We start from the raw sequence: 27,315 nt of genomic DNA, 5'->3' as shown, positions 1-27,315 counted from the left end.
GGTTCCCCTTCCCCTTTTGTATGTCTCTTTGTCCTTCTGTAGTCCAATCACAGGCTTTGTCCACAGTGCTGTTATATATTTGTAATTCTGATGTCAGTGGGATAAATGCCAACACATCACACACAAGGTTGTGGACTTCATACCTCTAAGTGTGCCTATTTAGCAGGTTGTCCATCATTGCACCACTACATTTGCTGTGGTTCTCAGATGGTTTGTGTTGCTATATGTTATTATGAGGCGACATGTTAGCCTACCTGTCAAACCATCACAGACTTACATCTGGATAGGCCCATATATAACAGTCGGACAAAGGCACACACATGGGGACAGGGTGTTAATACTGCTCTGCCAAACATAGGCAGTTGAGAGACCAGTTTGGTATTTGATTGCTTTCTCTTATGGGTATGACATCTGCTTCCCCACTGTCTGCCATTGATGTTTTGACAAGACCCTTTCTTATTTTGCAAATAGTTGGCAGGCAAATGCAATGTTAGGACAAGCAGAACAGATATACAAGGCATACTTGTGCTCCTTCTGTGACAACCTTTCATTCCAGGGGTATGGATGTTGGCCAGTGACATGTTGTCAGTGCGGACACAGTAAGTTGGAAGGCTTTTATGACCTGGCAGTACACTGACCTTCAGGTACCTGCTTTCCTACTAGGTGCCATACCTCAGTACTATTTAGAGCCAGACAGCTGGACAAAGCCATAAGTAATTTGGGACAAAGGCCTACGTATAGGGACCATTGTTAACTATTGTCCTTACAAACCTAGAAAGGTGATACAATAACAGGTTTTGCATTAGCATGCATTTTCCTAAAGGGTATGAAGTCTGAAACTACAATCTGTCATTATTTTCCGATTTAGTCTTTTGTGATTTGCCAATGATTTGCCAGATAACCACAATTTCATGATAAGGAGACCATGAATAGGATGCAAACCTTTAGACATTCAGCAAAATGTCTGTACAGCTGAGGGGTAAGCTAGGTGCTGTGTAGGTTACTCTGAGCTGTGTACTGTCCATATGTCTGGCCCCCTGTCCCTGATCTGTCCAGCTTTCCTGCAGTAACAAATATTGACATCTGGACAGTGTGTACAACTCCTACCATAGTTGTATTTCACATGCAGAATAGTTGGCACTGCAGCTCTTGGGACATGGACCCTGTCAACCACAGTACTGTACCTAAGCCGCTAGCACACGACAGCCAGGAGTAAGTGCAGGCCACATACTGACAGTATTGACCACACATATACATAGTTCATTGACCCCTGTATATTGTGGACATGCAACAAGCTATCATTGATTGAGACAGCCCTGGGAATGTGTACTCTGCTGCTTATACCCTAAATATTACTGTTACTGCACTTCTATGAGAACATGGGTGTGTGGTGGGTGGGGCACACCTGTCAGCTGTCCACATTTGCACAGACTGTCCTGATTTTCCCTTTACAGTTTGGTTACATTTAGCATAGCATGGTGCCTGCCTTGGAGACTACAGGCATATCACTGAAGACCACAGGTTAGATTGTAATGGCAGACATTTGGGTTTCAGACATCACACTCTTCAAAGCCTTACTGCAACTGCAAGACCTGCTGTGATATCACTGTGTAGGCCTGTATGGGCATATTTCATCATTGTCCCCATTTGTGGGCCTTTACCAGACATTTCTTTATGGTTTTCTATGGCTTACTTGCTGGGTGAGCCTGAGGGGTGAGTATGGGACCCCCACATTGACACCCATGCATGCGACCTATGACCCCCAATTTGTTAGCCCCCCCCCACACACACACACACACATATAATGCAGTGAGACTAGTCACCTATGGGACTACTGCATTCTCTGGGGAAGCCAGTATTGGACAGACATTCCCTGTTGTCTCACATAGCTGTCAGTTGTCTGCAGCTATCCTGGTAGGCCACCCCATTCCCTTGCATGCATGCAGCAATACCATAGCTATGCTATCACAATGTATTACTCCATTTATTTATTGTTAAGAAGACAGACTTACCTTGTGCCTGTGGCAGCTGTGAGGATGGTGCTTGAGGGCTGGATCTGTTAGATGCATGCAGTACAAAATCTAAACATGGTAAGAGACAGGTAATGTGATGTGTGTGGCATCCATTTTACTGTGTGTGCAAGTCAGAGAGAGGTGGTAGTCCCTGGGTCCCTACAGTGTCTGTGTGTGTACTATGCATTACCTCTTTGCCAAGACCTGGGTATACTGGACATGCCTCTATCTGCCTACAGAAGCAGGCTCAGGGGGTTCCTCCTTTGAGTCCCCTGTGCCTGTGGGGGCCTTGGCAATGGTGGGGGGCTGTGTGGGACTTCCATGTGATGCTGCTGCCACAGCTGTTTCCACAGGATCATATTGTGCAGCATGGCATATACTATGAGCATGTGTGAAAATGTGGCTGGAGAGTACTGCAGGGCTCCACCAGATATGTCAAGGCAGCAGAACCGTGACTTGAGCATCCCAAACACATCTGCTATAATGTTTCTGATTTGTGCGTGTGCCTTATTACGGCATTCTTCAGTGTGTGTTCATGCATTTCTGATGGGTGTCATCATCTATGGCTCCAGTGCATAGCCAGCATCCCCCACCAAATGGCAATATGGGATGTCTCCCCATGCAAATGCCTGGTAAAGCTGTGAGCCATGCCAGATATGGGAGCCGTGATAACTACCAGGGCTGCCAGTACACACATTCATGGTAATGTCTTGGGCATTGCACACGACCTGGCAGTTGATGGAGTGATAGCCCTTGTGGTTGACATAGACTCTACTCTCTTCACTGGTTGGTGCCTTGATGTGGATGATGTGCATGTAGTCTATGGCACCTAGTACCTCTGGATATTCTGCTACACAGTAGAAGAGATGATTATTGCTGGTCCTCTCCTCACGGGTGCTGGGGAAATATATGTGGTCACCCAGCACGTGTTCGCATATCATCCAGGAACTGGTGGAGAACCCTGGATGCAGATATCTGTGAGACCCCCATGGGGTCCCCATTAGGTCTTTGAAAGGTACATGTATCTAATATTCTTAAGGCTACACATATCTTGGTATCAGCTGGGATGGGTTCCCCTCTGTTGGCTCTGGGTCTGAGGTGAGGCTGACAGAGCTTGGTGAGTAGCTGAAGTAAGTCCCTGTCCGCCCTGTACCACTCTAGTATCTCCAGATCATGTAACCCCAGATCGATTATCCTGGGTCTGAACACACTTCTCCTCCTCCTAAGTCTGGGATGGTTGTCAGCATTATCCTCCTCACCACTCTCAGCCTCTAGCACATACTGATGTATCAAAGTGACAGCAGCCCCTAACATTTGTCAGTTAAAATTTCTCTGAGTGTGTACACCAATGTTGCAGAGTTTGTGGGAAAAAAACAGACTGAAAGGTGTTTGCATAGTTTATACTGATGTGCTGCAGATGCTGCCTGTGTGATTGGCTGTATGACACATTCCACCTGCCAGCTATATTATTTGTACATGAGTGCCTTTATTCTGCTATTTTCCATTTGTTTTTCTTCCCATTTCCACCCCTTCTAAGCCCCACAGCATGCCGTGCAAACCAAATGCTCAAATGTAAACACTTCTGCTGGTTCCTGTGTTTTTTTTTTTTTTAATTTCCATTGTGTTTAAGCCCCGCGGCACACCGCAAAAACCCTTGCAGCTATAGTAAACAGTACTGAGCAGAAAGGACCCTCCCAGGGATGTGAACATGCTCAGCATTTCTTAAACTAGCTCAGACACACCCCCTTGCTTAGCTGTTCTTAGCTAAGTGCAAATAGAGGCAGCTGAGCTCCAATGTATACACTACAGCATTATAGCTCTTACACGGTTAGGTTTAGGTGGACATGGTCTCCCATTTTTCTATTCAATAAATTTAGTTCATTTGCATAACCCACTGCCTTAGCACCTTGTTACACCACTACCCCAGAGCCTATCTCCTTAGCTACCAGTGTTACCTGTTATTGTTTTGGTTCTGCATGCTACCCACTATAATGGCAAAATTCATATTTCCCATAAAATTGTCTTTTTACATTTTTTCTTATTTTCTGCACAATCTTATTTGCACGCTGCTGCGCTATGCTTACACGGCTGAAATTGGCCAAAAAAACTTAGATTTTCATAATTTTGCAACTGTTTTCCATGCCAATTGCCATATGTTTTCCCACCGGCATGCCTACTACTCATAATGCATGCTTTACTTTGAGCTGTCATGTCCCCATTTTGATTTTTGCAGAAATGTACACGATTAGTAACCAAATACATTTCTGCAATGGACACTGCTCTGACATGGATGCCTGCCTGCTTACTGAATCACTAATTCACCTCATTTGCATGGTTTTCACCAGCAAATTAGGTAATTAGCATTATTCAGTGGTGTCCGTGTCAGAATAGTGCTGGCAGGCTTGTGCACACCCCCAGCCTTGTTAACTGGATCACTCAGCAGCCATATCCCTTGCAGAAGCTGCTACACTATGCTGACATGGTGATTTGGCTTTATTGAGTCCCAGCCATGGTCTTAAACTTAATGCAAAAAAATGCATTATTATTCCCTTCAACAAGAGTCATCACATCAATAGCAATACCCTAAGCATACAATCAGTGGTGAGAGATCTGGGCACATAGGTTGACAGCAGCCTTAACTTCTAAGAAGAGCATTTTATATTGTTCATCTCATAAGAAAGGGCATTCCCTCCAGAAAAAAAGACATTATAACTCTCCTGTACTCTTCACTCATCAGGCCAATGATAGAGTACAGTGCTCTAGTATGTTCATTTTCAAGCACCTGCAGCAATTAGAGAGACCCAAAGGTTCCTTAGAAATAAAATTCATGCTCTTCCAAGATCTGTATTGTGCAGACAGACTGAAATCATTGTCACACAAACTGCTCAGAGGTGACCTGTGCCTTGCATATAGAGCAATCTCTGACCCAGCTTTAATGGAAATGATGCACATTTACAAGTTAAATGGCACAAATGTCAGTCACTCAAAGGACATTAACCTGGTATTTGATATCAACAGGACTTACTGGAGGGAATAATTTGTCTCACAGAGGTTGCCCCACTTTTGAAACAAGCTTCCTATTCATGTTAAAAAAGCCCCTCGCTGGCCATATTTAAGCATAATTTGGATGATTGAACAGGTAACCAGAAATTCACTCTGGTGGTTCCACCTGTGTGCCTCTTTGACAGGGACAATACATGCTAATTTTAGAATATGCTTGAACCAGACACCCTTGGGAACACAGGCTGAACTTGGCTAGGCTTGTAAAGGCCCTGGGGCTGTTAACCTAGTGACCTCTTATGATCCTATGTTCTTGCATCTTGATTTTGATTTATTTGATAATTTTGAAAATAGTTATTGAATGTTTGCTTTTGCTGTGCAGACCTCAATGGTTCTCTTATTTACTGTTGCTAAAACTTATATTTCTACAGAACTTTGGAAATTAGCTGGACCATGCATCTTGTTTAGTATGCTAAGTGCTGCCCTTTTGGTAGTCATCATAAAGGGCCACAGAGTAAGCCATGTCCACTTGCCTTCCCTCATGGTCTGACATCCTATCAAATAACATTTTCAAAAGATACAATACAGCAATACCGATTCTTAAAAAGGAAACGGAATGAGACTGCACCATTTCACCAAGCCACATACAGGGCCAATGATTGCTTTAAGGAATTAAGGTTGGCAAAATTAACAGTCTGAAATCTTGTACATAACAGACCCACAGTAATTAAGCTGATGTTGACAAACTGTGCCACACAGTAAAAGTGTGGTAACAAGCTTCTTTAAAATGTCAAGCTTCTTCTCTTGCTCCAGTTATCATTGCCATTCAGGTCATGCTCTAAAAGCATTATCTGAGTAATCGTTATGTCTGGCTTTTGTTTACACTTTAAGTACTGGAGTATCCCCAGAAATCTCATTAGAAATTGATTATGTTCTGTTTTTTGCATCTGCTATACATCTCTGCCTTTCTCACTATCTGGCGTTTATGCTTCTGGGCAGAAGAATAGCAAGGGTAGGGCAAAGGCTATAGCCACCTCAGATGCAAAGAGTTAGGGGCATGATCAGTAGATTCTGTTCGCTCTTCAATGCACTTACATTTATGGTCAGAATAGAAGCACCGTAGCATGCTGTGTACAGCATAAACTGTACCAAACTTTGCTACCATTTATAATGAGGAATAGGCATTTTTTTATTCCTGCTCAAGAAGAGCCTATTTATAAAGTTTAGGGGTATCTAGATTGGATGATGTCCCTGGGTGCCAAAATAGCTAACGACTCCTCTGTTTCACAGGATAATATGTGACCCATATAGTTCAGAGTTGTTATACAAATCTGACATCTACTTCTGATTAACTTCCAATTATAGTGCCTTAATCTATTGATTATTCTTGTGGCATGTCTTCCCACTGACATCATAAAAGTTCAAAGTTTTTTTTTTAATCCTCAGACCCTCCCCCAACTCCCAGCATTATGTTTCACATGAGTTCAACTATTCATTTCTCCCCGAGAGAAACTCAGTTTATTTCCTCCTCACTCTAGGCAGGCTGATTCATACCCTGACTAAGTAAGAGCCATTTCACCTATTTATTTTGCAGAAGATAAGAGAGAGCCAGAGACAAGAAATATATGATTTATGTGAGGGTCCAATACCACCACATTTAACCCTACTCACATGGTGGACAGTAACCAAAACTAGTGCAGCTGCACCCAGGTGACTCCCTAAGGGTGAACCTCCCCTTGCCACTGACTACCTCCCAACTTACGTGTGGCACATGACATCAACCAATGGCTGTTTCCCTCCACTTAGTGTCAGTGGTGCAGTAGGCACACAGCTTTCCTCCAAAGTGTCAACAGCTCTCCCCCATTTTTCATGCTCTGGTCCATTCAGCAGCCATGTAGCTAGCCAAAGATGGATCATCTGTGTTATATCTATGGCTTTATCACTCTATGTCACTGAGTCGCTGATTAAATGTATAAAGTTTTGAGCTATCCTCAACTATCTTGGTCTGCCAGAAGCACTGATCAACATCCAGCTGAAAGAATGCTGTAATTGGAATATCGTATACAATGTTTTCAACTGTTAGCAATAGCCACCTATTACTGTTTCTCTGATTAGTGAATGTGGAGCTCATCAGATTTTCATTTTTTTCTTGATTTTTTTTTATCTTAGCCACATAAGTATCAACAACTTTATGTGAACCCTGATTCATTGTGAAGTGCAAATACCTGTCAAATGCCAAGTTCTTTATTTGTTACTAAAGTTCATTGGGTTCTACGTTCCATCTGTAGCACAATATATAATTATTTGTGTTAATATTTATCAATAACAGCCAAGCAACAAATGCACAAAATCACTGCAAATATGCCACCTTACCTATACAAATGGAAGTTGCTTCTAGTTTACTGGATTTCATGGCTGGTAGGAACTTTCATTTAAAAATAAAATCCATTTTTCAGTAAAGAAGGATCCGGCCAGCTGTTTAACTTTGACCTTGTAAGCCTAAGTTGAATGTGTGACTTGCTCTAAAGGATGCATTACATGTAGTAATTTAGAGACTCAAAGGCAAAACTGTAGAACATGGATTTTTATTCATCTTTAACTGATGAGTGAACTAGTCATCATGGGTCCTTTTCAGCCTTAGCCATGCCTATAAGGGTAGGGGTAAATGTATTATATATGGATATTTTACAGAAGCCAGTGAAGCAACATATTTCTTAGAAGTGGGAGGAAATTACAGTACTTACAGGAAAACCAATGCAGACATGGAATGCAAACACCACTGGCTTTGAATGGAGCTTGGGACTGAACCTTATATGTTGGAGCTGTGAGGCAGAGATCTTTATCATCAAGCCATTACTCTGCCCATTAGTGGGAAGCATGCCGATGATGAAAACATAACACACAATAAAAGTTGCTATCAAAGGAATATTTATCATATTCCACAATTAGAGAATGGATAAACTGCTCATCTTCATCAGGACTGGAGAACAAACATTCTCTAACATGATGTTAATGTACAGATGATGCTCTGAAAAAGCAAATTTGCCACTTCACAACAGCATATTAATCAAACATGAAGCTCAGATGAAAAAAAAAAACAAAAACAGACACCCTTTTTTACATTTGTTAAATGTAGCTTTGCTGTTTAAAGAGCATAAAATAAATAAGTACACACACACACACACACACACACACACACACACACACACACACACACACACGCACATATATATATATATATATATATATATATATATATTTAAATAAAAGTATGTGTGTGTCTGTGTACATCTGTGCCTGACAGAGACAAGAGAGAGAGAGAGAGATCACATGAAAGCGAGAGATTGAGACAGAGAGACAGAGACAGCACATATTAATATCGTCCAACTGCAACAGGCAGTCCACTGGCACTCATTCCCTAAGCAAGAAGAAGTATGAAACACTAATGTCTGATATTACTGACCGTTTTTGATCTCGGTGATTTACCACATAGTCAATCATGCTAGGACGGACAGGGCAGCATTAGGATGTAAAATCAAGTACAGTAAAGAGACATGAGGATGTGTTGCAATGATTTGCATTCTAGTTTTTTTTTTTTTTATTTCATTCGTTTGCTCACAATGAGATCTAAGAGATGCATTCATTCAACAAAGTGGCTGTAACTGCCGGGCATATGTGTGTGTGTGTGTGTGTGTGTGTGTGTGTGTGTGTGTGTGTGTGTGTGTGTGTGTGTGTGTGCGCGCGCGCGTGTGTGTAGACATGAAATATTTTATGGATATAAAGGACTTCCTTCAACGAAAATTACAAATGCTACGATAAGTTTGAAACATTAGGCAGAGGAACTAATTTTATGTCAGAAATAAAAGAAGTATTTAGTAATAAAAAATAAACAAACAAAAAAACAAGTGCAAAACAGTTTAACAGATAGTCTAGTCTATAAATGCAAAAACTGCTTCCAGGATGTGTAGTATTGGAGAAATACTGTCATTCCAGGTGTGTAGAAGCCAACCGCCACCTGTGTAGTCATTATTTCTCCAGTAACATACACCCTAATGGGCATTATTACCTGGCTATTACATTGAATTTTATAATCATACCCTTATCAACTGACTGGTTGCCACAACACATTTTACAGAAATGAATAGAAAGAACCTTACCAGAGCAAATAACACCAGCATCATCTGAATGACTGCATTTACTCATGTCTTTCATGCTGGTTTGGCAGTTAAATATAGACGACTCACTGCCCAAACATGAGGCACTGCTGAACCAGATAGTGCCGTTTCCTTCCCCGTAGTAGGTTGCTGTGTCTGTCACAATAGCAGTGCCACACCCCATTTGTCGGCAAACTACATTAGCAGTGTTCATGTCCCAAGATGCATCGCAGAGTGTTCCCCAAATGGAATTAATATTAATCTCCACTCTTCCATCACACCCATAAAGTCCATTCGCCAATCTTACTGTAGAAGATGAATCTGAAATCCAATGTATCCGCATAATTAATTAGAATGATGCCCTATGAACAAAGTACATGACATAGTATTTAACACCAAGAACAAAACTATTTATAAATAGAATTATCCTTCATTACTCAGGGCAGCAACCACAATGATCTATTAAACTAACATGTATAGCAGTGGCTACATCGTTTATAACTATATAATCTTCAAAACAATGAAGTCCCATTACAGGGATTCATTAATGGTTACATTAAGTGTACACAATCTGTATTCAAGAGCATCTCTACCACATTTCTGTGCTGTCTAGTTACAAAGAAAAAATTACTTTAAGTGTAGATGTAGTCTGCACTTTGTGACAACCTTTTGGAACCCCCTTTGATACTAAAGGCTGCAAGAAAATCAGTATGGAAATTAACATTAGGAGGAAGGTGAGAGTTAGGCTTGTATTGCCTCTTCATTCAGAACAGTGTACACCTAGCCTACACTTAGCACAGGAGTTAATTAATCACATGGAAAGACAAATGCCATCTGTCTTAAAAATTAAATAAAGTGCCTGTGATATTCCACAGCAGTCACTTTCATGTAGTACATGCAATGCAGAACATTATGACTTAAAGGAAATCTCTACCTCCTCAACAGTTTAACTCAACCATTATGCTACTTTTTTTTCTCTATGGTGTGGTTCCAGTATTGTATAAGGTACCAGAAACCTGATTGTACTTTATAAAATGTTCATTTTCTTGCCTTAAAATCAAGGATAGGTCAGGGTCAACCCTACACTTTTTAAGCTTAATTTCTCACATACTTTGCAAAATAATTTGTCTCCACCTTCATAAAATACCACAGACACATAGAAATCTATAGTTTAACTTGACAGATACTACTGACTGTCTTAGATGGCCATTTAGTCTTGCTGGTGTCAGGAGTTCAACAACTGCTAAAGACAGAGAACTGTAAAACAGTTTTCCACACTCTTTATTTCAGGATGGAGCAAAAACAGTATCAGTGTACCCATTTAATAGGGTTGCAACTGTTTTTTTCTTTCTGTAGAAAGTGCAGATTTGGGAAGTTTTGTCCTGTGTGTAGGGGTATAAAAAATAGCAAATGTGTTCTTAATTTACAAGAGAAAAATATTTACTGACTTTTCTTTTAATGTCACAGAAATCTTTGATACTACATTTAAGTCATCTTAATAAATAAAGTAGGATAAACAACAGACACTGCATATCACACGTCTTTACCTTGACAATAAGTTGACAGCCTGGAATGACATGATTGAGAAACCATGAAGCTTTGCCAGAGATGGCCTGCATCTGTCTCCCTTGGGCTTCAGGTTCCTGGCAAAGGCTCTTGCCTCCCCATAGTTCCTTTTTTAGGCAATGCCATGAGGTGAAAACCACCAACATGAAAATTTCATCAAAACGTAATTTAAAGATTATCCTGCTAAACGCTAGGAGTCTGAACATGAAACTGCACTCATTGCAAATATTCTTAACCCTGGAAGAAGTTGACATTTGTGCAGTCACAGAAACCTGGTTCAAAGCTGCAGAGAGCACCACACCCATACCAGGTTACTCATCCTGTTATTCATTCAGACCCCAAACCATGGGCAGCAAAACAAAAGGAGGTGGAGTTGCAATATATATAAAAGATGTACACAACTTTAGGCTGGTCAAACAGTATAATGCACAGGAAACACTCCAGGTGCAGTTAATAATTGACAAGACCCCTATTTAAATCATAGCTAGCTATAGGCCTCCAGCTCTGACTCAAGATGCCCATTCTACCTATCTGGACCTCTTTGGATCTGTTAAGATTCAACCTTTTACCCTGATCCTGGGCAACTTTAGCTATCAAACCATAGACTGAAAGAAATACTCATGCCAAAACAAAAATTGCCAGAGATTCCTTGATTTCTTCAATGCAAATGTCTTGGACCAGTTGTTTGACATCCCCACAAGAGGTGAAATATCTTGGACTTGGTATTAACCAACATGAGTAACCACTGCAGCATCCCTACAGTGTCAGCCCTGGTAAGATTCAACCACAAAGCAGTCACTTTCAAAGTCACAATTTCCCTCAACCCCCCCCCCCCCCACCCAGCTAAGGTCAAACAAAACAACTTTGCCAAAGCTGATTACAACCTTCTGAAGGAAGGTATAGACAGCTTCACCACCCCCTCCTCCTCCATAGGAACTGGCACATATGTCCAAACTTATACCAAAGTACTGTATGAGCATTTATATAGCTGCATGGAGTCAGGAATACCTGACAGGATGAAATCATCTTCCTCAAGGAAGAATAAATGGGCCTGGTGGACATCTACAATAAATAAACTCTATAATAAAAGGAAAAAAAATGCTGTCCAGGACCAAGAAGGAGCAGGTATCTAATTGGATGCAATCTCTCCTTAGCCTGAACAAGCAAATAAGAGCACTAGTGAAATCATCCAAAGCAAACTTCGAGTCCAAACTGGCCACATCTACTAAAGACAATTATAAGGTCTTCTTCACATATGTCTGCAATCTCAAGGGAATTACCCAGATTTGCTCAGAACTGGTGGTCAAGGACATCACATGCACAAATGCTGTAGATATAGCCAACCTCCTAGCAGACAGGTTCAGTAAAAACTTCACTCCTCTGACCCCCCCCCCCCCAATCAGGAAAACAGGACATCCTCAGTACCTGGCCCCTTTATCTCTAGGGAGCAAGTCATCACTGCCCTCTCAAAGGCATAAAATACAGTCTCCATGGGACCCGATAACATCCCAGGCTGCATCCTACATGAACTCAGGCAGGAACATGCAGCACCATTAGGCAACCTATTCAACCAAAGCCTGAGTACTGGCTTTGTCCCAGCTTAGTGGAGGACAGCTACTGTCATCCCGTTGCACAAAGGTGAAGCATCCACTGATCCAGGAAATTATAGACCCATCAGCCTAACTAGCCTGATCTGCAAGGCCATGGAACGCATTATCATGGACCTCATTAACAAGGACATTGGCAACCTCCAGACACTTGATCCCACACAGTTTAGTTTTGTCAAGGGGAGGTCATGTCTGTTAAATATGGTTGACTTCTTTGAGATAGTCACCAAGGCCATAGATGAGGGAAAGACAGTGCACACTACCTAACTTGACCCTGGCAAAGCCTTCGATACTATTCCCCACTCACCTATAACAGATAAACTCTCTCAATTAGGCCTCAAGAGTTATGCTACCAGATGAGTAGCAAATTGGCTCACTGATGAACCCATCTAGTCAAAATAGGGGAAAACACCTCAAGTAGTAGACCCATAACAGGTGGTGTATCCCAGGGATCGGTCTTGGGGACTCTGCTGTTTGGGATCTATTTCTCGGAGGTGCAGGCCAAATCTAGTGAGCTATGGCTGACCAAATTTGCAGATGACTGCAAAGTGGGTGCTGTTATCAATTCCCTTAGTGATGTGGACATCCTCTAAGAGGGTCTCACCCAAACAAATGACTGGTGCCAGAAGCATGGCATCATATTGGATGCCAAAAAATGCATCATCTTCCCTTTTGGGGAGAGTGACATCCAGACAAATTATCACACTGATAATAAGATAATAAGCATGCAATCAGTCACCCTCAGAGTAAATAATGGGAAGAAATAGCCAGGGAATGTTATGGCTAGGCTTGTATAGTGAGGGGCTTGGGCACCCGGGTTGATAGCAAACTGATTTTTGACCACCATATTGGCTCTGTTGTACGGAAAGTTTTCTAAATTGTCCACCTCATTAGTAAGAGTATTTCATCCAGGGACAAGGTGGTCACAACATCCCTGTTTTCTTCCCTTATAAGACCCATTATTGAGTACAATGTCCCTTTTGGCATGTATCTCACAAAGCACATGCAGCAGCTGGAGAGACCACAGAGGTTCCTCACCTGGAGCATCCAGGGCCTCAAACATCTACCCAACACAGATAGGCTAAAAACTCTGTCCCTCAGTCTCCTACAGAGTCCTCAGAGTTGACCTCTGTCTGGCATACAAAACAATCTCAGACCCCACCTTGATTGGACTGCTGCATATCTGCAAGTCAGGCTTCTCTCAAGTAACCCGCATGCACAACCTCAACCTATCAGTGACATAAACAGGACTTGTTGGCAGGATGGAATTGTGTCCCAGAGACTCCCCCGTCTGTGGAATAGACTGCTCTCTACATCAAGCAGAGTACCTCATTATCCCTTTTTAAGCACAACCTGGATAACTGGATGGGAAACAGAAAATACACCCCTGGGATTCCACCTGTATCCCTTCTGGATAGGGCCTTTGGGTGCTGACTTGTCTAAACATGGTCTAAGCTCTAGGCTAGGCTTATAAGGGCCTCAGGTCCAATAGCCTAGTAACTTCCTATGATCCTATGATTCAATGACTATTGCTCTTATATACTTAGAAAGTTGCTAGAACAACAGATTTTACATTGATACACATTTTTGAAACATATGAAGTCTGAAACACCAATGTCTGTCAGTACTTAGTAACTAAAACCCTCAATGATTTAACAGCTGACTGCAAATTTTATTATGAACTGACTAAAAATATGAAACAAAATTAGGGGCATGGTGCAAAATTAGGAACAATTCTGAGCTAAGTAATTTCTGCTTTGGATATACACACAGACAGCCTCAAGTGTTCTAACATGCCTTCGCTATGGAATAGACTTCTCATACATGTCAAACAGAGCACCTCACTGGCCCTCTTCAAGAGAAACCTTGATGAGTGGATGGAAAACAAAATTCACCCCAGGGATCACTCCAGTGGCTCTACTTGACAGACGCACTGGGAACTAAGGTCAGGTGGCACAATGCCAGGGTAATCCTATGGGCTAGGCTTGTGAAGGCTCCAGGGCCATTAGCCTAGTACACACCTATGAACCTATGAACACAATTATGTACTACTTATGGAAAGCCAGACTGTGAAAACTGAGCAAGCAGCAACAAAGCAAGTTACTTTTATCCACAGGCAGCCCCCTAAATTGGAGTTACTTTACTTTGTACAACTCATCTGAGAGAAATAAAAATAATATCTTTCAACCTGCTTAAAGTCAGAGATGGTCCACTTTCATTTACTAATATATTTTCTACTCGTTTACCTCTTTCTTTTCTATTTCCATCCTCTCCACATCTGACTGAGCATTTTGATTGTATAGCCTACTTAACAAATGCCCCTCAAGGCTTGAAATAGCACTCAAAAATGATGATAATAATACTAATAATATGACACATAATAAGCCAATATGCTGCAGAATCCTAATGACTGAACACAACACTGTTTTCTCCTGACTGATCGCCTGATTTTCATACAGTATTACTAAGCTTACTGTCAAGAAAGGTCATTGAGGAGCTCAGCTGCTTCATCTAATACAGGTGGGAGACTAACAATATTCCCCATTAAGACGACACAGTAGCATAACATCTGTAAAAATGAAAGTTCATAGAAATAATGCAGGTTGCCCAAATACAATACCCATGAGTGGTACCCAGCAGGGATGTAGCTGTTGTACCTAAAGCCCCATTAAGCTTAACGCCTGAAAATCTGAAAAAATAAAAAACACAGTCTGTACATCTGAACAACTCTGCATTCACAGTATTGCCATGCTAAGGAATTAAATCTATATCGAAAGTGATTTCCTTGAAAAAATGAATTCCATCACCTTTAACATCAAATAGTTTCATCACAGTCAAATTCAGAATAAATGTTCTTAATAACCCTCAGGAGCAGACAGTGATAGATAATCGGATCTCATGTTTCCAACAAAACTTCACTATATTTACTATACTCAAAGTGCTTACAATTAAAAATAAATAATTTAACCAGAAGTTTAGAATCTATTATTTTTATTAAAAAAATATTTTTGACGTCCATAAATTTTGCAGTCTGTATATAACTTAACTAAATAGAACTTGCAATGCTGAATGTATCAGTTCAAACATTGTTCCAACTAAATAGCTAGACCAGTGTACTAGCTTGACATCTGTGGGTCCCCATGGAGCTATAGGACCTCGGGAGTCACCTGAATCATTCCTATCATAATCCTCCCCATGAAGAAATGCACTTAGATAGAATTATGTGGGCTTCTCTGTGGTTCTTTGATTACAAGACAATATTTTCTCTCCAGACATGAAAAGGACTCATTGGTATGATAATGTTCATCTGAGCATAATTTGATGGATGATAGGCAATGTTTGCCAATACATATTATTTCTAATATCAAGCAAAAAATGTTTATGAGTGAAATATATGTCTGAGGGTAATATTTTTTTTTTTGGTGTTTTGCTCTCAGTGACTTACCTGCAAAGGACCTTGTGCCTTACAAATCATTTGCATGTGTTTTCCTTGTGCCCAAAATAAGAGTGAGAAATACATCTTTCATGTCTTTTTTGCTGTCACATAATTTCAAGATTTTGTAATTTCATTTTGCAGAACTTATTGCAAAACAAGCTATCATTGGTGTTTTTATATATATATATATATATATATATATATATATATATATATATATATATATATATATATATATATATATATATATATATATATATATATATATATACATATATAGATTATCGCATGGGTGTTATGTTAAGCTGAACAATGAGGTTGATACCAGGTTCGGCAAACTCTATTGTTTTTGACATGGTTCATTTGTTCAGGTAAATGCAAAGATATGTTACATAATTCTAAACTGATAAGACAATTTAGCATCCTTCAAAGTGTAAATTAAACATCATCCAAATAAGAATAAGCTCTGCTCTTGTACTGCTCCCAGGTAGAGCTGCCCAAAAATATAACATAAGTAGATAACTACACTGTTTCTATTCCTGCAAAAATCTACCCATGTATTCATCATAATGACACAATCATTACCACTGAAGAAATCTTCTCAACATACTCAATTCCTTTTACTACTTACATTTATCTCACCTGCAGCCCTAACCTATTTCCATACATCCACCTTTTCTTTCTTTCTTTCTTTTCTCTAGTAATATCTTCCATTTATACCCCTTATTTCCCTTATACCATTTCTCGTTATACACAACGCCTAGTCCTTCCCTTCTCACACCTTTCCCTACTGTTCTTATACCCTTCTCACTCTCTTATCTATTTATATTGCTTTCTCAGACTTATCCATTCACAGCCTTTAGAGCTTTATTATTCATGAAAACTAATGCCACTCTTTGATAATCATTCTTTTTCCTGCAAAGCTGCAAGGAAGAATTAAACACTACTGTACTCGGATGAAAATGTACTACTATTCTTCCAGCAGAGGTAAAACATAGAGAATTTTTAATTTTCAATCAATAATGCAACTTTTGTACTAATTTCTACTTGTTCTTCTATATATTTGCATGCTTCCAATGTCATTGAGCCTCTGCAAAACATAATGCAACAATGTGCTGCTTTACTATATATCTATATATATATATATATATATATATATATATGTGTGTGTGTGTGTGTGTGTGTGTGTGTGTGTGTGTGTGTGTGCGTGTGTGCATGCGTGCATGTGTATGTCCCAATGTCTTGATTACTATGTGAAATGAAACTGCAGCTTTTGTGTGGAGCTTCTCTCCCCAGGCATTTTCTTAAAATGGGTTAGGACTTTACTGGTAATTAAAAAGTAATAAATACATAAATACATACATAAATACAGGACATAATTCTGCATGTGACAATGTTACATTTTGAAAACTATGTGATCACAGTCCAAGGGTTGTGGTGGTTCATTATATTTTGAATTGCCTTTTCTGTTTTTTCACTTTGTATATTTTTATGTTCTTGTGTTCTGGTTTATTGTAATATTTTCACCCTGCTACATATGTGTTAATTGTATAGGAATACCTTTGCTGCTATTTCTGATATTCTGCATTCCTCAAACCAAATTTCAGAATGTGAAGCAAAGTTTTTCTACATTTGTAAGTTTTCTTTTTATCATTTGCAATCTTTCCATTTTCTGTTTTATATAATGTTTTGTTTTTAATACATTTTACATCTTTTTATCTGTGCCTCCCATGCATATCCTTTTCTGCTCTAGGGTAGGCAAAAAGAGCCAAGAGGAAGCAGTGTGTTACCAAGTCTCTTGAAAATCTTTATTTTTTTTTGTACATATGAAGAGCACCAAAAAGAATCATATCTATACTGCCCTGTAAAGTCCCATATTTGCTCTTAATGGTGTCATAAATAGTACCAGAATCTGAACTATATGAAATCCTATAAAGTAAAGTTGTGTCATCATCTCTGAGAAAAAAAAAACATGTTGTTCCTTTGTTTATAAATATAATATATGACATGAAATGTTAGTTAAAATATCTTAATTATAATGATAGTGTATGCACTGTACTACCTCTTTAAAAGTAATTTTCTGTTTTTGTTTTCAATTACCTTATGGCGCTTCTCATAATACAAACCAATGATGATCTGTAACATAGTAAATATTTTGTCCATACTGTTAACATCTCAGGTTTCTTCTGCAGAGGAGGAATGCTGTTCAGGCAATAAAGTCATGATAAAAAACGACACCAATAAATGCTTAAATTATTGTTTACCAGATTTCTGTGTGGGTGTGCTTGTGTATATATGTGTGTATGAACATGTATGTTTGTGAGTACACAGGTTTGTTCTTTGCTGTGAGTGCATGGGTTTTTTCCATTTATCTCTCTGCCTCTGTGCATGACTTTTAGTGAGTATGTATGTGGTGATGAGACTTTGTGGAAGCCTTTATATGTTGCATTTTTGGTAGACTGAGGACAAAACATTAAATAGTTTTGCAAAGCTCAAAGAAAGACTATCATTGTAAAGCTATTTCTTATTGCTGCCAGTGGGTGATATGACTTATTCATATTTTATCTATTTGTTATTTGCTGGAGCACTGCCTGGCTAAGTGACTTACTCAAAGTCACACAGTAGACAAATGAAGGTAGAAGGAATCAAACCTTGTACTCTTGAATACAGGAAGCAGCTTTTCAACATCCCAGAGCCTTAACCCTCTACACTAATTACCAGACCTAGTATAGGGAAAGTCTGTATTTGTTTGTAATATAACAACATATTTCTTGTCATGCATTCTACTTTGCATTTTTTGTTTTTTTTTCTTTAATCCATGAATTATACTACATGGTACACAGACATGTTAAATGGCTGAACTGCATTTAACAATATTGTTTCCCTAATGAATGCCTTATTTTAATCTTCTACCATGTATGTCTTTTGGCCAGCAGAGTATTAATAATGTATTCTTTACTTCTATAGTTGATCCTAGCATTGGTTAGTAACTGTTCAGACTTTTTCCATTTAAGATAAATGCTTAACACATAAAGGAAAACTCCTTAGAACTCAAAAAATGTGTTACTATTCATTTTATCTTTGTTTTCAGAGCTGTTTTAAACTAATTATGTGTGTTTCTTATAAAAGCTTGATATTTTTTTCCAGAAGACAGATAATGAGGCCTAATATATTATTAATGTGATCTTGTTTTACTTCTTTCTTGTATCCTTCCCAGAATATATTTTGAGTTTCTGCTATATTAGACATACTAGATTTAAGGAAGTGATGATGTTTTCCTGGTCCATCAAGATACAATAACAACAGTGTAACCTGAATGGCTCTATTTCTGTTAAAGCCTCTTACAAGCCACTCAGAGCAATTTTAATGCTCTTGCCAAAAAGCAGATATATTCTAAGCTTTTGTAAGCATTCTCATTTTGTAGTTCTGCATTCTGAGCACAGACAGACCCTCATCAACACTTTTTCCTGAGGTATCAAAGGTAGCAATGTATTTCAAGAGCTGTTAACACAGTGAATCCTAAAACACTTTTTTGTATACTTCCAGTTCATACCCAGACCTCCGTATAGCCTTCAGAGCCTTTTTTGGGTCTGGCTTCTTTAACTAAGTGATTTACCAGCTAATAATAGGTAGTATTAAATAGGGCACATAATTATTAACACAATGATATTCTGCATTTGAGAAAGGAATCTTTGTTTACCACTTACTATTCATATTTATATGTTTATTTTTACATTTTCATAACTGAAAGACCAACATTTTATTGAGGTGTATGAGGGAGACAGGGGAATTCACTGAAAATGCTGGTTTATATCATGCTATACTTGAAATATTGCTAGTTGTTTGTTAGTAATTATGAAAATAATTAATATTTCCATACATACTCAATAATTCAAAAACCAAGTGACTTACAAACTGTTACATGACATTATGTGAAACCTTAGATGCTCTTGAAGAAAACTGCATTTAATATTTGCACTGTAAGTTGCACATCTTGAGAGGTATACAGTGTTATTTGTATTACGAATTATACAATGAAACATTTGTTTTTATATTTATGTAAATATCTTAATAAACATGCATTTGATGTCATGTAAAACTTATGTCTGGTTAACAAAAATGTTCTAACAATATATGCCTAGGTTGTATAGGTTTCAAGATATGAAAGTATGCTTGTGAAGGTTTAAAAATATAATTTCGGATTTCTTTACATTAGAATATAATATAGTATTTATGGAAAAGACTAAATGCTCTTAGTATTACCACTGCAAAGAATACTTTCTTACTGATAGCATTGATATTTGTACAGTTTTAATATACTTTATTGTTTACAAAATATTTTCACTTGTTTATCTTATGCTTTTTATGTGTATTTTTTTCAGAAAATGATCTGGAATGCAAGGATGTATGTAGGCTGTTAAGAGCTGTGATATTCCATTCCACATTATGTTAATGAGTTAATGCTTCTTGCTATGTGTTTCTGTGAAACAATCTTGCCCTATTATTCCCATAATTATATATATATATATATATATATATATATATATATATATATATATGTGTGTGTGTGTGTGTGTGTGTGTGTGTGTGTGTGTGCGTGTGTGCATGTGTGTGTGTATTTTGCCACAATCAGACATCCAAGGTGGATAAACCAAACTAACCGTGCTTGTCATGATCAAGTTAAACAGATAGTCTGGTTTTGCTGTGTGTATTTGTCTCAAATAAAGTGGAAGACTTATGGTTGCTATTTATTTGAAACAAAACAATCTCACAGATGCCCATGGCTTTGAAGAATGTCCCTTATTTTGCTTCAGTTTTAGTCTGTCATAAAATTTGTGTTTTTCTGGGGAGGATTGCATTTACTAATTAATGACCCGCACTTGAAGTTTATGCTTGAAATCCATTAGAAAAGTGTGTTAATTCAGAAACTATTATTCCAACAATAATGCTTAGTAGATATTGTTTCAATTTGTTAAACTGGGTTTTTCACTTTAAAGCAGTTGTTAGGCACAAGGTAGAATAACAGGTCTGAAAATATAGAGTCAGACTTGTGTTTTCATTTATGGATGCAGTTTCAGGGAAAGACAGTTCAGGAGAAGAGAAAAGATAATCTTGCTGGATATTTTCAAGGAAAAGCTATGGAATGTTCCTTTTTCAAGGAAGAGATATGTGTACTTACAATGGGATACTAGATAAAGGCTTGAAAACCAAAGCTAAAGAGATCTTTGCTGTACAGACACTCAAGCTGAGTACTGAAGTCAGGTCAGATATCCAGCATTATATTATTCAGGAAAATCAGAATATACATGCAGAAACTTTGGATATATTTATTATCACTATTACTGTTATCCAGTATTCCAGAATTTCCACAGACTGTTATCAGAACTGTTATTGGAGACAGTATTTGGATATTGTTAACATCTAATAAAGCTTTCTTAACCAAACTACAGTTTGCAGACTTCATTGTAAAAGGTATAAAAAGATTTGGCCCATAAAAGAGAGACTAGCAGCTGTTCAGCACATGTTTGGGTAATTAACAGAGAAAGACATTTTATTCCAGTCTCATTTCAGTTTTCAGCATAATCCAATATAATGATTCTTTCAGACTTCTTGCTGAAAAATGCTTATATTTTATTTTGTGCATTTTAGCAAGCTATTGCATTTGCCATTGTGGCCTGGGTCATGGCTGAAAATGATGATGGAACAGTTCACTTTCCAGGTTAAAATGTATAAATAAATTAATAAAACCAAACATTTGCACAAATTTAAATTATAACACACATTTCTTTACTAAACAATAAATGTAGTTTAAAAACAATATGGTAGGTAAGTGTATAATCAAGAAGGTGAATCTAAAAGACACAGACAGCCTGATAATGGTTTATCCCCAGATCCCTGCTTACAAATGTTTCATCTTCCAAGCCCTGCTTACACTTGTCATGGGTATCAGAACTTGTCAGTGATTTGGGATGCAAGGCTTGACTTAAAAAAGGTCCCAGTGGTCTTTAGCTTAGTAAACACCTATGAACCTATATAAAATATGTGTGGTCCCATAATATATGTGTGGGGTGGTCTATTATTTTAAAACTGCCCAGGACCCATGACATACTTAATATACCACTGACTTTAACTCTCATGATAAGAACTGGGTTTATAAAAGGTGTTTGCATGCTAATAGTTCACAGTATATGTGCTCATTACCACTTCATCAAAAAAGAGCACTAATTCCCATTAGCCTGATCTCCTGTTTCCTCCCAAGACCCAATCTTGTAAAATACATAGCCCTACTACAGCCTAAACCCTAAACCTAAAACTCCCACGCAGTTCCCAGCCTGACTACTCAGTCCCTTACCCTAGACATATACCCTCACCCTAAAGTTCCAGATTGCTCCCTAAACATTAAACTCCACCCACCTTCCTTAAACGAAATTCCCTGATCATTCTTATCCCTAAAACTCCTTTCCTTCTCCATAATCCTAAAACTCCAACCTCTCCAAACCTAAATTCCACAATCACCCCTAAACCTAAAACACCCTTCCCCCTCACTATCCCTAATATCTCTGTACTCCTTCTTAATCCTAAATTCTACCACTCCCTTATCCTAACCACCCCTCCTACTCAGTATATATAGCTGTTTGCCCTACTTCATATTCATGTTTAGCATAAGCAGTGCTCTTTTTTCATAGCTGATTCCCAAACACATATTAGAGTCTGAGCTGCAGCAGCAGCCTTGCTGAGCTACAAGGTGTGCATGCCCTTGGCTTTAAGACAGTGTTTTTGCATGTTTCTGACTGGAAATCCTGTGGTGAACCCAAATAATTATGAGGCTGCACTTCTGTGACACTGTTATCTGCATTATCCTTCCCTCAAACTACAGTCTCATAAGAATTGCAAACTCCAACCTGTGGCACATTAAATAGTGCCACAAGTTGAAGTCTGCAAATTGTGGCTACATAAGTTTTGTTTCAGGGAGAGCAGACTGCATTATATTAACTTTACTTGAAGCATCAGGTAAATTAGTGTCCCTAATATTTGAAGGATGGGCAGCAATTTGCACAATGGCATAGTGAGCCAAAGCAATAAGTGTAACAGCAGAATTGCTTGAGGACTAGGCCAATTGTCTGGAATTTTATGTTAGACTAATGAACTGTGGGCTGATTGGGTTACCTCTTGCATAAGATGAATACAAGCTACCTCGCTACCATTACTGTCTGTAACAGAACTCTCAACACCAAAATGTCCAAACAAAAAGAGTACAATACATTGTACAAACTGAGAAGACTTTGCTCCCAACACTGCATACAACATTTTACTACAAGCAGAAAGTAAATGGGAATGATCAGCACATAGAAGCACTTAAAAGCATAACATAAAATACCATGAGGATTGTATAAAGAAACAATATTACTGAGCTACACCAATTGGTTTAAACATTTTTTTCAGTCAGACATAGACCTTCCACCCTCCCACCAGATACACTCGATATCTATCTATCTATCTATCTATCTGTCTGTCTATCTATCTATCTATCTATCTATCTATCTATTTTTTTCTATCATAAATACTATCACTGTTTTTTTATGTAGGTACCTATGAACCTATGGTCACAGTGTGAAAGAAAAAGCTGGGAGAGATTTGGCACTTACTGGGCAGCTCCCTTATGTTTTACCATTATGTTACAACAGGGATTATGAAGTCCTTTAACCTTGCACAGCTCAAACCAAAAGGTATTTCTTCCTGATCTAATAAAGTCATCACCTCCTTGTACTCTGTATTCATTAGACCCATCACTAAGCACTATGTCCCCTTTTGGATGTACCCTAATAAACGAATTAAGCAACTGTGAGAACCCCAAAGGTTTGTAACTAAAATGATCAGAGACCTAAAAGATCTGGACTACAAATTAAAAACAGATGCTTTATCCCAATACTTAGTTTAAAATAGTCTCCTTAGGGCAGACCCAAGTCTTGCATATAAAGGTATAAGGGATCCAGTAGTACAACAATTCTTATACATCAATAAATCATATTGTCCGGCTAGCAGAAGGGCTAGAGATCTAAATCCATTCAAATAAATAAAAAAGACAAGAAAGAGGGATAGACTCATCATGTAGCCCCTATTGCTTCTTGTCATCTCCAAGTTAAACAGTATGGCACACTGTCGGCCTTTAAAATGGAGCTGGACAACTGCAGGAGTGTTCATAAATTTACCCTTGGTATGACTAGCCTGGCCCTTCTTGAAAAGAGATGTAAGGCCTAAGGGTGGGTACTAACAAAGCATAAATAGCCTCACAGCCAGCTTCTTTGTAACTCCTATGATATTGTGAAAAGATTTGTTCTGAACTGGATGAAGAGTCACCATCTGGTGTGCAAATTCAAATGTTGGTCTAGAGAGTTACAACAGGGAGTTTTACCATGTTTGGATGTAAACTTGATGGACATCCTGGCTGCCAACCACTGGTCCAAATGTTGAGATCAGCAAAAGACTAAATTCTCAAATGGATTAGGGACTGGGAATATAAAAGAAATGTGGAGAATCCAAAAGGCTGAATAGCAGTCATAGAGAACAAACAGAAGTAGACCTCAGTGGTCTTCATCAGAATTACAATCTAGTTCACAAAACAAGCTAACTAGATTGTTATTCTGATGAAGTCCACTACACCGGGACAAAAGCGCTTAAGTGTTTAATAAAGTCAGATGTTGAGCCACTGAGGTCTACTTCTGTTTGTTCTTAGTCGAACTTTTGTCATTTTGGATTCCTGTTTAAGAGTCTTAGAGAAAGTAACATTCTATGTTTACAAAAGTCTTGCCATATCTGAATACACAGATGCTTTTCTGCAATAACAAATCTGTTTGTATCACCTGTTTGTTGGAATGTCAATAAAGTAGCAGCAGCAACAGCTTAAGAAGAGTGGAGAATAGTCACCTTTAGATATGGCACTGATACATGTAACTCTGTACAAATTGCAGAAGGAGTCAGTTCTGGGCACATCACAGATACTGTGAAGAGCACTTTTGGCTAACATCAAAGAATGAAGCAATACTGATTTCACAAAATGTAATTATACTTTGATTTAGAAATGGGGACCATTCCTATCATGATATTAGAAACCAACAATTTGTATAGAAATTAAATTGAGAATAGGGCTATGGAAATCAGCTGTCACAGCAAAGAAACACAGATGTATAGATCCATTCAAGGATGAGTCACATGTTCTAATGTCACTGGACCAGGAGCTGACATCCCTACATTCTCCCTGCTAGAAGTCAAAAGCAGAGTCACCATGTGCATCAAGAAAAGTGTGCAAATGGGTGAAGAAGGAGTAGTACACCTTATTGCCATGGAGTTTTGTTCAGCAGAGAATACCATAGTGTCGACTAACTGACAACAGGGATTCCCAGAATCACTATCATTATCAGAACTCTGAAACATGTCAGTCAAAACAGAATACAACAAGCATTACCCTGCAAAGAGCGTATAGCAATTGATTTGCAAACCTTATCCTGCAGGAGAAAAAAATGTTCTCAAGTAATTCCTCCATTGCCACCACATCAGCCAAATACGTGAAAGGGAAAGGTCCAGGCAGGAAGAAAAGGTCAGGAAAATGAGTAACATAATCAAGTCCAAGAGGCAGGCAAGTCTTACTTTCTCCTTCATTAAGAAATAGACCCTTTTCTATCAATTTGAATCAAAACTGAATGAAATACATTGAGTGGATTAACCTGGGAATTTTAAATTGGTTATTTTGATGTCTAAGGAAATAAGCTGGGTAAGTGGGTGCAGCGTAAACACCACACACACACACACTATGACACACTCTGACACACTATGTATGCATATTAGACAAATTAATTCTACTTTCCCTTTGTTACTAGCATTGCTGCTGGAGCTGGTTTGTAGGGTTACCCCTATCCCACTTTATGTAAGACAAGCCTTAGTGGTGCATATGTCTCCTGAGACAAAAAAAAAAACTTGAAATATTATAAACATCCTGATATTTTAGGATAACAAATATGTTTCCTAAGTTTCCTCTAATACTTGCATAGAACAGTTATTTCATATCTGAACATAAAGTAATATTATATTGAAAATAAAATCAACTCAAGTTCTACAAGAGTGAACTTTTATTCTGACAAAAATCAAAGTGCAATCCGTTGCACTGGTATTGTGCATGGTTTGTCCTGCAAAATCTCATGTTTCCATAAAAGTGTCCCACCAGCATTTGAAAAGGTGGTAACCTTACTAGTTTTTAGTTGTTTAGTTAAAAATGAAATGGATGCTTTATGTGGCTGTTTCTGCTAAATCACTTTATATTTACTTGAAGGAAGTTGGTGGTCAATTATGAAAGAAAGATGACTTTTTCTGTTTTTGCTACTTGTCCTTTCGATGGAAATACCTGCTTTATGTAGCTGGTGAAGGTAACTTATGAGTGTTTTCTGTTAAGTCTTTGTGTTAATTTGCTGGAAGTTTTTCTTTTGTATAAGTAAAAGTAATCAAGATACTGACTATAAACATTTCATAAGGATAGCTTTTAGTACTATACTAATCATACAGTATTATCTCATTTGCTTTGGTTCTTTATCAAATAGCTTAGGATTGCAGAAAAAGCACTAGAGAGGAAGCTTGTTAGTAAAGTCATGGTGATGATTAACTGCAATCTGGGATTTTGTGTTTTACACCCATTTATTGGGAAAATGGGATATCATATTATGATGAAAAAGGTACTCTTGATGTTTGTTCTTGTTGTAGACAGTTTAGCAAACAAATTATCATTCCTAGTAGGAACACCATGATCAGGAAATGAAATTTCCATGACAGTGACCATAGCGTCATTCAAAGAACATTTAAAAACAATAATTAGATCCCATCTTAATAATGTGTGCCCCTACTGAGTACAAAGGCAGAAAATCAATTCTACTGCAATACTCCAACTGACAAATTCCCATTACCTGCCTGCTATATGATTTCTAAATAAATTCAAGCTTCAACAATTGAGAAATGTTAAATATATAGAATGGGCAACAATACTCGATAACTGGCCAAATAACTGTTATAAAAAGATAAAGCAGGACTTTCATGACTTGACTGGTCACACAATGTGCGATAACAACAATAACACCTTCTTGAAATGCTGTTGGAAACTCCTGGTGTACTGGATGAAGTGTGATTCTCATACAATCTGGAAATGTATCACTGATTGATAAGTATATTTCTTGGCATTTTAACCTTTCAGAGTTCTGAATTGTCTTAATTTTGCCTGGCTGAATTATTTTTTTGCCTGACTGACTTATTTTATATATTTTCTGGCATTGTTTTCTGTTTCTCATCTGTCCGGAAACCGCACCCCCCCCCCCCATTCCTGTGGCGGAGTTTATAAAACTGGTCTAACAGCTTCTGTGTTATCTGATTGTTTCAAGGCTTTCTGTTTGTAAATTCTTGCATACACTGTTGGAAACTCCTGCTGTTCTGGCTGAAATGTGATTCTCAAACAATCTGGAAATATATTGCTGATTAATAAGTATATTTCTTGGCATTTTAAC

This window comes from Protopterus annectens, chromosome 2.part1, assembly GCF_019279795.1.
Source record: "Protopterus annectens isolate FY-2018-M chromosome 2.part1, PAN1.0, whole genome shotgun sequence".
Taxonomy (NCBI): Eukaryota; Metazoa; Chordata; order Ceratodontiformes; family Protopteridae; genus Protopterus; species Protopterus annectens.
Note: the sequence above shows the minus strand (reverse complement) of the source record.